This window comes from Lycorma delicatula, chromosome 2 (genome assembly GCF_047948215.1).
Source record: "Lycorma delicatula isolate Av1 chromosome 2, ASM4794821v1, whole genome shotgun sequence".
Taxonomy (NCBI): domain Eukaryota; kingdom Metazoa; phylum Arthropoda; class Insecta; order Hemiptera; family Fulgoridae; genus Lycorma; species Lycorma delicatula.
Genome location: NC_134456.1, coordinates 230,181,069 through 230,192,499, shown reverse-complemented (window position 1 = coordinate 230,192,499; position 11,431 = coordinate 230,181,069).

Below are 11,431 nucleotides of genomic sequence, written 5' to 3'. Positions count from 1 at the left end.
GTGGAATTGTAAGAAGATGGGGCTTGTCGTATGCTAAACACGTGAAACATTTTTTCACATGCATCCATTGTCGTATTGAGTAAATTTGAAGTTTTTCTTAACTTTAAGGTGTAAATCGTTTTAACCCCCTACTTAGCATCGGTGAAATCTACCTCCGCCTTCCGGCGTGCCTAAAGGGGTTTTTTTTCTTGTTACGGAGCATTTTTTTGTAGGTAGTTTTCTTTTGCAGATTTTGTATCGACGTTATTAGTAATCTTGATGCTGTACTTTTTTTTGCAATTTCTGCTTATTATTTTTCTCATTATTAGCGTAATTAAATCAATTAATAACTTATTATAAATATATTTAAAAAAATAAATATTTTGTAAAACCTTATTTTTTATATTTTACTTATAAATATACATTTGAAATTAATTTATCTTCTAAATATTGTAAATAAAAAGCTTATACTTAGGATGAATGCAACATTGAAATTTATTTTACAACAAAATTTTGTTTAAAAAAAGAGTTGTTTGATGAGAAAAAATTATCTTGGAAAATACAGCAGAAATTTTTTATTACTTTCACGTCTACAAAGCTTAAAACATCACCTAATGTTTTTTATTTTACTAATGCGTACGTTGCAATCTGTTTAACTAAAGCACATTAAGCAACCGCTCCCTTGGCCGAATGATATAAGGATGATATGTAAAGGAGGTGTAGTCTTGTAGACTCAGACCGACCATTCCTGAGTCGTGTGGTTAATCGATCCCTAACCACCAACTTACACCGGTATCCATTGTGTAGTACTTATATAGGTATAAAAGCAACAAGCGTTTACTAGGATTCAAACCTCAGAACCTTCAACTTTGATAATCAGCCGTTAAACAACTGATTTTTGCGACGACAAGTTAACTACTAGACCAGCATGGTGGGCAATTTAATTTAGCATTACGATTTTCAGTGTTGGCTGCCCAAATCAAACGCAAATTAGTTGGCTTTCTCAAAAACTATCATAATTTTAGTTGAGAACCCCTTATTTTCCACGTGCTTATAATATTTATATAAATTTTCTTGAAGCTACTCTAGTTTAAATTATACTAATTTACTGAAATAATAAATTATTACTGACTATGTAAATAAAAATTTAATGGAAAAATTTAAGTTCTTAAATTTAAACTTCGTAACAAGTTTTTTTAAAAAAAAAACTTTTAAGGACATCTCACCTTATTGAACGGGACATTTTTCAGAAAATTTAGGATAGATGATCAAAGTTTGTGCAATTTTTAAAAATTTTATGACTTAAATTCTCATTTTTAAATATAAATGTTGTTTATGTCTGTTTTACTTTTAGGTAGATTTCATAAGAAAGCTACCTATTTTAATGGGTACCATGATTCGATTTCCGGAAAATTTTGATATATCTTCGCGTTTCACGTCTCCTAGACTCCAAAACCACGATCAGCTCAAATGTTAATATATACTGTTTATATATAATAATGTTTATATATATATATATATATATATATAAAATGTATAATATGTTTCAATTTCTTGTGGATACGATAACTGCCGCAGTTTCGCTCCAATCACTTTCAAACTGATACATAAAATACAACGATCCAAAATCTCGGCCGGGTTCGTTGATGGGAAAAATCGGACCATAGGGTCGGAAATGGGGAAACTTTTTCGAAAAAACAAAACATCGCTATAACTTTCATATTAAGTAAAATATCTAATTTTTTCAGGTGGTAGGAAGTTCCTACCATTCTTTGGATAACAGCCTAATCTCAGTAAAGTGTTTTAATATCACCAACCATTGGCCCAGGGGGTGGAAAAATTGGGTTTCAAAGACAAAGAATATCATACCTCCCTTAATAGGCACAGTGTCAAATCGGTTTAAAGTGGTCGTTAATTTTTTAAACATTACCTAAAACTTTTGTCTGAAACAATTTTTGATATGAACAACCCTTACGGTAAGGGGTGACCAAAATTTTGCTGGAATTGTAAGAAGATGGGGCTTGTCGTATGCTAAACGGTACTGCGTAAATTTGAAGTTTTTCTTAACTTAAAGTTGAACATTTTTTTTATCCCCCTACTTAGCACCGGTGAAATCTCCTTCGCCTTCCAGCATACCGAAAGGGATTTTTTTGTTTTCAATTCAATTCAATTTTGTTTTAGATATTCTATTTTTACTCAAGATATGCGTTGGCTTACAAAAACTGGCACCTCGATTGAAAGAAAAGATTCGTAAAGAAGAGACTCGATTGCAAGAAATATAAAATTTAAAACTAGGTTTTAAATATCATGAAGACATAAGAAATGGATACTTAGATATTACTATATAACGTGAGTCAAGGCTCTCAGGAATATATGTTATTCATTATCCTATATTTTCCAACCAAATTATTTAAAAAATGTTAAATCTCAGAATACTTACTTTTATAATGACATCATATCAGGTTATAATATATTGTTACGTTAAACAGTATATTTCTAAAAAAATAAATAAAAAATTAAAATCTTTAATTAGTCTATATAGAACAAAAAAATTGCATTACATTACATGACAACTTATAACAGGATCAGCAGAGAAGAACTTCCTCTAGTGCGTGAAAAACAAACAGTTTCGAAACCGGTTCTTTTAGTGATAGGTAAGAATAAAATACTGAATATGGAACATGAAAAACCTATATTGAGTAAACTTGAATTAAATACGTAGCTTGAATTACGTTTTTTTGAAATGAGAAGAGGAGACTGCCTTCGGATCCACCTTGAGACATTTTAATCCCGCACATTGAAAGTGTAAGATACCTGGGTCTTACCTGGATCGTCATTTGACGTGGAATGTTCATGTGAGAGAGAAGAGAAAGCAATTTAACGTAAAGTTAAAGGAAATATACTGGTTACTGCAGGAGGTCTGAGTTTTTTTTGCGTAATAAGCTACTTTTACTCTCAGAAATTTTGAAACTACTATGGACGCATGGCGTCCAACTATGGGGCACGACTAGCAAGACAAATGTTGAAATCATACAGCGGTTTCAGAACAAGCTAGCGAGGTGTATAGCTGAGACGCCGTGCTGTTGGATCTACAGAACTTCAAGGAAGTAATACATTTCAGTTTGAAATATGAACTTTCGCTAAATCACCACGTTAACCACTTGGCCGTAAACCTCCTAGACAACTGTGAGTATGTAAGAAAACTTAAGTGGCTACACGTTCTGGACCTTAGTAACTCTATAGTGTCACTACACCACCTGAGCTTTGTGCATCAAAGTCAGTCCTTTATTCCCGTCCTCTCAGATTTTGTTTTTATTTTCCATTTTTAATTTTTTCTTTAAATTAATTTAAAGAAAATGTTTTTTAATTTAAATTAAAATTAAAAAATTAAATTAATTTAAATGTCATGAAAAGATTTTTGAACGTATATGTTTGGGGTGTCGCTTTATATGGAAGTGAAGCTTGGACAATCGGAGTATCTGAGAAGAAAAGATTAGAAGATTTTGAAATGCGGTGCTATAAGAGAATGTTAAAAATCAGACGGGTGGATAAAGTGACAAATGAAGAGGTATTGCGGCAAAAAGATGAAGAAAGAAGCATTTGGAAAAATATAGTTAAAAGAAGAGACAGACTTATAGGTCACATACTAAGGCATCCTGGAATAGTCGCTTTAATATTGGAAGGACAGATAGAAGGAAAAAATTGGGTAGGCAGGCCACGTTTGGAATATGTAAAACAAATTGTAAGGGATGTAGGATATAGAGGGTATACTGAAATGAAACGACTAGCACTAGATAGGGAATCTTTGAGAGCTGCATCAAACCAGTCAAATGACTGAAGACAAAAAAAAATTTTTTTTCTTTTTTAAGTGTTTCATGCATCTGCTGCTATTGTTTTAATTCTTGTTAGTGTTTTCTACTGTACTACTGTTAGAAGAGTTTTCCGAAACTACCTTTTGTATGTTCTACGTTCTACCCTCAGCAGTTCTGTATAGTACTAGTACATAATTTTTAAGGAATTCCAATGGGGAATTCCTTTTTAATGTTAATATATGTGATATAACTTACTTCCTACCAAAATGTAACCAATTGTAAATAAAAATTTGAAAAAAGAATTACATATTTTATTATAACCGAATAATTATGAGATGATTCAGTGAAATAATATTTATTACCGTAATTGAAATTTTTCTTTTATGAAAGTTAATTGGAAACGATTAGAGGTATGGAGTAATGACCTAACTGGTCACCCAATTGTGAATCTTCTTGGAGCGTAGCCTACATTTATGTTATGCAGCCCTTACGTGGCTGGCCGTTTGATCTACTTGCCGCGCTCACTCAAGTTCCTGGTACCGTGGGTAGCGGTTTTGTGTGGAAAAAGAATCAAAGGCTTTCAATAGATTTAGATTAGGGAAATATGGTGCTTATAGCTTTGGGCCAGAAGAAGCACTGCCTTTGTAATCTAAGGCTAGCTTTCCTTCACACAGTTTGTCTCTTATCTTAGGATCATTTTACAGTAAAGGATTGTACCTTGTATAACCATTATCAAAAAACGTAGAGGAATGATTTACAAATTCCTTGAGAAAATATTCTGTATGTTTACCGATTGATTTGCAGTGAAAGGCATTATTAAGTAAACATCACGAAATTTTATTTCACTACTTACGACAACATGTGATTAGTAATAAATAATAAATGATTACAGTAGAATTCTACAGAAAATAAGATCTCACGTCTTCATTGGTTCTATGATAATAGTGGGTTTGCGCCTACAGTGTTTCAAATAAAAACAAGTGTTATTTTCTATATAAAAGCCCAACCATTAGCGGGTTAGAATTCTCCACCATTACATATCATAGTTTTTTCTATCTCTTCTTTCACATAAAAGAATAATTTATACTTTTGATTAATATGGTGAAATAAATTTTGTTTTAAAAACATTGAATAATATTAAAATTTTATTTTTCAAATTTTTAACATAGATGTCCTTTTTATTTCATGTTTTATGAACTGTTTTAATCTTATATATAAAGTCAAAAGTTTGTTTGTATGTTTTCGCATCACGCGAGAACCAACAGGTTGCTTTCAAATTAGCAGGATATATTCGAATTGTCTCAGGAAGGGGTTTAAGTCATAGACCGAGGCCCTAGTCCCCTTGGGGGTGAAATTGTCAATTAAAGATATTCATTAATGAAGAAAAAATGAGTAATTAATAAAAAATTTAATTAATTTTTGTCACCATAGCAATAGAAAAAAGTTGTTAAATTTTCCTCGTCAAAGGTTTGTGAACTTTAGTTACCATATACTCTTTCTTTTGTAATTTAGTTTCTTTTTCAGGTTTATATAAAGCCTGAATTAGTTTATCAATTTTTTTTTTTTTGCTTGATGAAATTCACTACAAAAACTTGAAGCTTGTGCGTGGGAATATGAAACGTAATTTTTGTAGAGTATGAAAAATGCCATGCCTTACCGGCATTCGAAATCGGGACCTTCGGATGAAAGGCCGAGAAACTACCACTCACGCCACGGGGGCCGGCACCTATTGTTAGTATTATTATCACAACCATGAGGGTAACGCAACATTGCAGGGTCCTGTCAAAACGGGAAGGACGAGTGAAGCGAGCTCCGACTGGCTACCATTATAAAATAAATTCTATTTTATAAATTTATCAAAGGTTTCATAATCAGCGAGACTTAATTTAATAAATAAATAAATCTTTATTCCGATCGGTACAATAAAATACATTACACTAGTTTTAGATAAATAAATATAAAAACAAATTATAAGATAAAAAAATCTGATGTGGACACTACATGACTTCCTTATCCCCTATTAAATTCCATATACACATTTTTAAAAGCACAAAAAATTTATTTCACTAATAACTTAAGATTTTTTCATATTCTTTTTTTTTTTATTGTTATTATTTAATTATTACTTATTTTGTTAAGTTAGAACACAAACATTATTGTAATCATTAATGGGAATTCTAACCGCGCGATCAGCAAAGTTACTTTATCCTAGAAAGCACGATAATTTTATCAGTATTTAAAATTACATGTAATTCAAACTGATTTGATTTAAATAAATTACTCAAAAATTTTATAATGCAAATATATGAATTGGTGGTGGCTTATTATATAGTAAACACGCTTATAAGCTACTTATATATTGTCTTGCTAAATATATTTATAAATACTTGTAAATGTCTTGCTAAATAATAGAAAGGAAAACTCGGTTTTCCTTGCGGTATCAGTTTTTTATTTATTAAAAAAGTCATCCCCCCATTTATAAGAAATCATCCCAAATAAATTAATACGAAACTTAATAATTTTTTTAAAAATTTTAATTGTCTTCTCCCTGAAATCTTTTAGTAAAATTAATCTACACTATGAAAATTACAGAAAAATGACCTAACAATATAGAAGAAAGAAATTTCAATAAAACTTTTGTGAAAGTGTTCTATAATTATGTGTCCTATAATAATAGTTCAATTTTGACAGCTTGAGAATTTTTTCTAAACAAAAATGTGCGTTTTTTTTGTTTTTTTTTAAGCATATAAGTAAAACACATTTATATTATAAGCGGAGTGGATTTAATTATTGTTCTTTTGTGCATCTTCAAAGAGCGAATGCCAAAAATCAAAAATCTATTTTGGTTTTTATTACATCAACGGTTGGGTACTGGTAATTATTAAATGTTAAGAAATACCTGTCACTGTTAAAATTTTCAAGAGTGTAAATTGTTATGTCTAGTTAAAAAATAAGTTCATTCTTCAGATTTCGTTAAAACAAATTATATCGTTCATGCGTAATCCCGTAAAAAAACAGTGGAACAGACACTAATCGATATAATGGGCAAATTGAAATAAATAAAAGCATTAAAACAAAAGCTTTAAACACAAATATAATTTGATAATAAAACGAATTTTAGTAATTATTTATTTCTTTTACTAATTTTAATTGTAAATAGAATACATAGATTGGGCTGTTACGAAAAAATATGTCAACTGATTTGTTAAAAGAATTTGTGATATGATAAAATTTTCTATTTAATAATTCATATCTACAGAATAATTTATCCGATTTTTACAATTAGAATATTAAAATAAAATCCAGAAATTTTTTTTCTAAAATTTACATATAGAAACCATCTCTTAACAAAGTATGATTTACTCAGCGATTCAAAACAGGGTGATACAAAGAAACGGAAAATTTTAAAAATTAAATAACGTTAATGAAATTTTTTTTTTAGAAAACGAATTTTATTTCATATAATTGTACAAATGTTGCCATTTTAGGATACATACATTTTAGTTTATTTTTTAAAGATGACATCTTCCAGGTGACCTCCTCTTCTACGTAAACACTCACGAAGTCACTTCGTTAAATTGTTCACGGTTTGACGTAACATCTCGACTGGAATTTCCGCAATTGCTTCTCGGATCTTTGCCTTCAGTTCTTCCGTTGTAGCAGGTCTACTGTGGAACACTTTGCTTTTAAGGTGACCCCGCAAAAAGTAATCGCAAGCTGAGAGATCAGGCGATCTGGGAGGCCATCTAATGTCACCGTTTCGTGAAATGACACGTTGTCCTAACAATCGGCGTACAGCTGACATCGATATTCGTGCACTATGTGACGTTGCTCCGTCTTATTGAAACCAGGCTGTGTTAAGAATTAGTGGAAATCTCTTTTGTTGTTCCACAACAAAGGTTTCAATCACGGCTACGTAACGAGCCGACGTCACTGTAATCGCAAGACCGTTGTCATCCTCAAAAAAATAAGGGCCTATAACACCGTAAGATGACATAGCACACCACACGGTCACTTTCTGACTGTGCAACGGACGCTGGTGTAGCTGCGTAGGATTTTCTTGTGCCCGGTATCTGAAATTTTGCTCGTTAACAAATCCACTGAGGTAGAAATGCGCTTCGTCTGGCATCCACAGTTTCTGAACAAACTCTTCGTTATCGTTTATCTTCTGAACCACATTACATTACAGAATTGTGCTCGCACAACTGCATCGTTCGGGTTCAGTTCCTCGACGATCTGCAACTTGTATGGATGGTATTGCAAGTCCTTCACTAACATTCTTCGAACACTTGAACTATGCGATTGTAAAGATGCTGAGAGACGACGGATTGGCCGATGTGGACTTCGTGTGACAGCATCTTGTAAAGCTTGAACATTCTGTGGTGTACGGGCGGTTCGCTCACGGCCTGTAGGTTTTTGTTTTTCATTGCCGAACCGGTTTCCTCAAAATTAGATATCCGTGTTTTAATTGCACGTGCTGATGGAACACGGTCGTGCCGTCCCAGATTAAATGACGGCGAAATTCTCTACGCGCTCCCTCCACACTGTCATTGTTTTTGTAAAACGCTTTGCTAGCAAATGCACGTTGCGCACCACTCCAAGGATCCATGACAACTAAATGGCAGGTTAGGTTAGAGAGGCTGGCGCCACTTATCAAATGGTACCAATCGCGCGCGGCTACCAACACAACTTTCAAAATTACCCGTTTCTTTGAATCAACCTGTTTTACAATACGAATAATTATACAATAAAATACGACACGATTTTTTTTTAACGTTACTGCTTACCAAGTAATAGAATTATTACTTTATAAGTAATAAGTTTTGTATAATAGAATTATTACTGGGATAATTTTATGTTTAAAATTATCTTTAAATTTCAATAAATCGATTTATAAAATAATTATTTAAATCAAGACTAACGGTTATTAAGTTTTAAGCGATCATCAATGTATTAATACATATATATATATATATATAGATATTCTGGTTTTTATACATAAAGATTTCAGCATCAAATGCAGACATTTATCATTAAAAAAAATAAATAAAAAATAAAATTCTTAAAATGTTCTGAAAGAATACTTAATAAGTTAATAATTATTATTCAGATCATTTTTAAAATGGTAAGAAAAATAGTATTTGTGATAAACTTTAACAGAAAGATATCAAAGAATAACTTTTGATATTTTCTTTTTTTTTAATCAGTGTTCAATTTGCCATATTATTTTACAGAAAATCGTTACTTTTAATTTCATACAGTATTTATTTTCATGATAATCTTTAATTATTTAATTTTATTGCTGTTATGATGATTTGTTAAATTATAGTGTTGATTTTTACCATTTTTTAAAATTTAATGTAGAATTTTTAGACGTTATTATAAACTCAATTTTTTTTTACCGCAGTGTTTAATTTACAGTCGGTTTCAATTTACTGGAACCACGAGTAAATTTGAATACAAAATGAAATTACATACAGAGAGGGGTTTCTATTGAAATTCCTCAAAGAACTGTATATGTATACATATGTTATACAGTATACAAAAATATATTTTTAAATAAATAACTACATATAAAGATAAGTCCAAAGAACAAAGACCAAAGTTCAGAAAATAAGAAGCAAAGAGAACACCAAAAAATATTCTTATCAATCACAAAAAGAATAACTATCAAACAAAGAAACAGCGAAACAAATCAAAGAACCAACAAAAGTAAATGGCGAAACGAAATGAAAAATTTTGACGAAGTCACAACACCCTAGGATAGCTGATCGCCTCAAATCACGGCGAACTTACAGGTCTAATATATATAGTCGCTTAATCCACCGGGTTGGTCTAGTGGTGAACACATCATCGTAAATCAGCTGATTTCGATGTCGAGAGTTCTAAGGTTCAAATCCTAGTAAGGCAATTAGTTACATTTATATGCATTTGCATATTAGATCATGGATACCGTTGTTCTTTGGTGGTTGGGTTTCAATTAACACACATTTCAGGAACGGTCGACCTGAGACTGTATAAGCTACACTATATACATATTGTCCTCATTCATCCTCTGAAGTTAATGCCTTACGGTGGTTCCGGAAGCTTAACAGACAGAGAGAGAGAATAAACAGTCGCTTTAGGCGCCTAATATCCTCACAGTTATACAGCAGGTTGACCACGAGGCGGTTCACGTGTTTGTTCATTCTCATTTTACATTAAATCTGTATTTCAATATTTTTTGCAAACCATGGAATTTCTGTTATATTTCTCAGTAGTTTTTTTCTGGAATCACTGAACGACTTCGATGTTACACTCATTGGTTGTACTCCACAGTTAGAAAAAATTATTAAAAAAAAAAATCTGATGTGGACCCGACATGACTTCCTTACACGCCTATTAAATTACATATACACATTCTTTAAAAATAAAAGTACATAAAATTTTATTTCATTAATAACTTCTGCAATATTTGTCATAATTTTTAATTGTTATTATTGAATTATTATTTATCGTAAATTTTTTTTACCATCAGAGATTAATAATTATTAATAAATTAATATGTTTAAATTTAAGAAAAAGTTAAAAAAAAAATGGAGATGAAGTCTGGTTCAAACCGATGTGTCTTGTAAGATCCAAATATTTCATTAATTAAAATTTTATTTGGCTATAACGACATATAACTCACAACGAAGGCTTATTACTGCATTTAAGAAAAATTCCAAACTCCAATTGTTGGATTTTGGTCTTTTTTGGAGACTTTCGGTTCAGTCGATTGGGATCAAAAGGGAAGGTGGACAACTAGATGTTACAACAGTCCTAAATCTAAAATTTCAACATCCTACGGCTAATCGTTTTTAAGTTATGTGAGATACATAACGTTCAGACGTCAGGCCGAAACTAGTCAAAATGGATTCAGGGATGATCAAAATGGATATTTCCGTTGAAATCTGAAAACCGAAGTTTTTCGTGATCACAATACTTCCTTTACTTTGTAAAAAGAGGTAAAAAAACCACTTGTTCTACTTACCCAATATATTGAAGGGATTTTTTACTGAAATATTATGAGGAACCTATACAATTTAATGTATATTAATTAATTGAATTATCATTCGAAAAATAATCCATTTTTTATGTTTATTTTTTTTTAATATATCATTATTTGTAGGGAAGTGGGTAATATAAACTTAAATATAAATACTATTAAAATATCGTATATATATTCGTAAATTTTTTTTGCAATTAATTTACTGAAGGGATTAGCCTGTATGAAACATTAATTTACAAAAGTGTAAATAGTTCATAATCTAGGAAAGTTTTCCAGTTATTAAAGAAAAATCGAATTAATTAAAAAAATTCAATCAAAACGAAATGTATATTATGTATTTAAAAATATTCTTTTTATTATTTTATTTTATTTATTTTTATTTATTTTCCTAAGGTGCACGTTGGAATCTCTTCAACGTGAACAATAAACAACTCGTCTCAATGAGATGAGGATGATATGTATGACATGTAAATAAGGTGTAATCTTGTACAGACTCGTTCCTCAAACGTGTGGTTGAACTTAACTACCGAAATACACCGAGGTATTCACTGTATAATATTCAAATCCGTATAAAATCAACTAGCTTTTACTAGGATTCAAATCTCAGCAT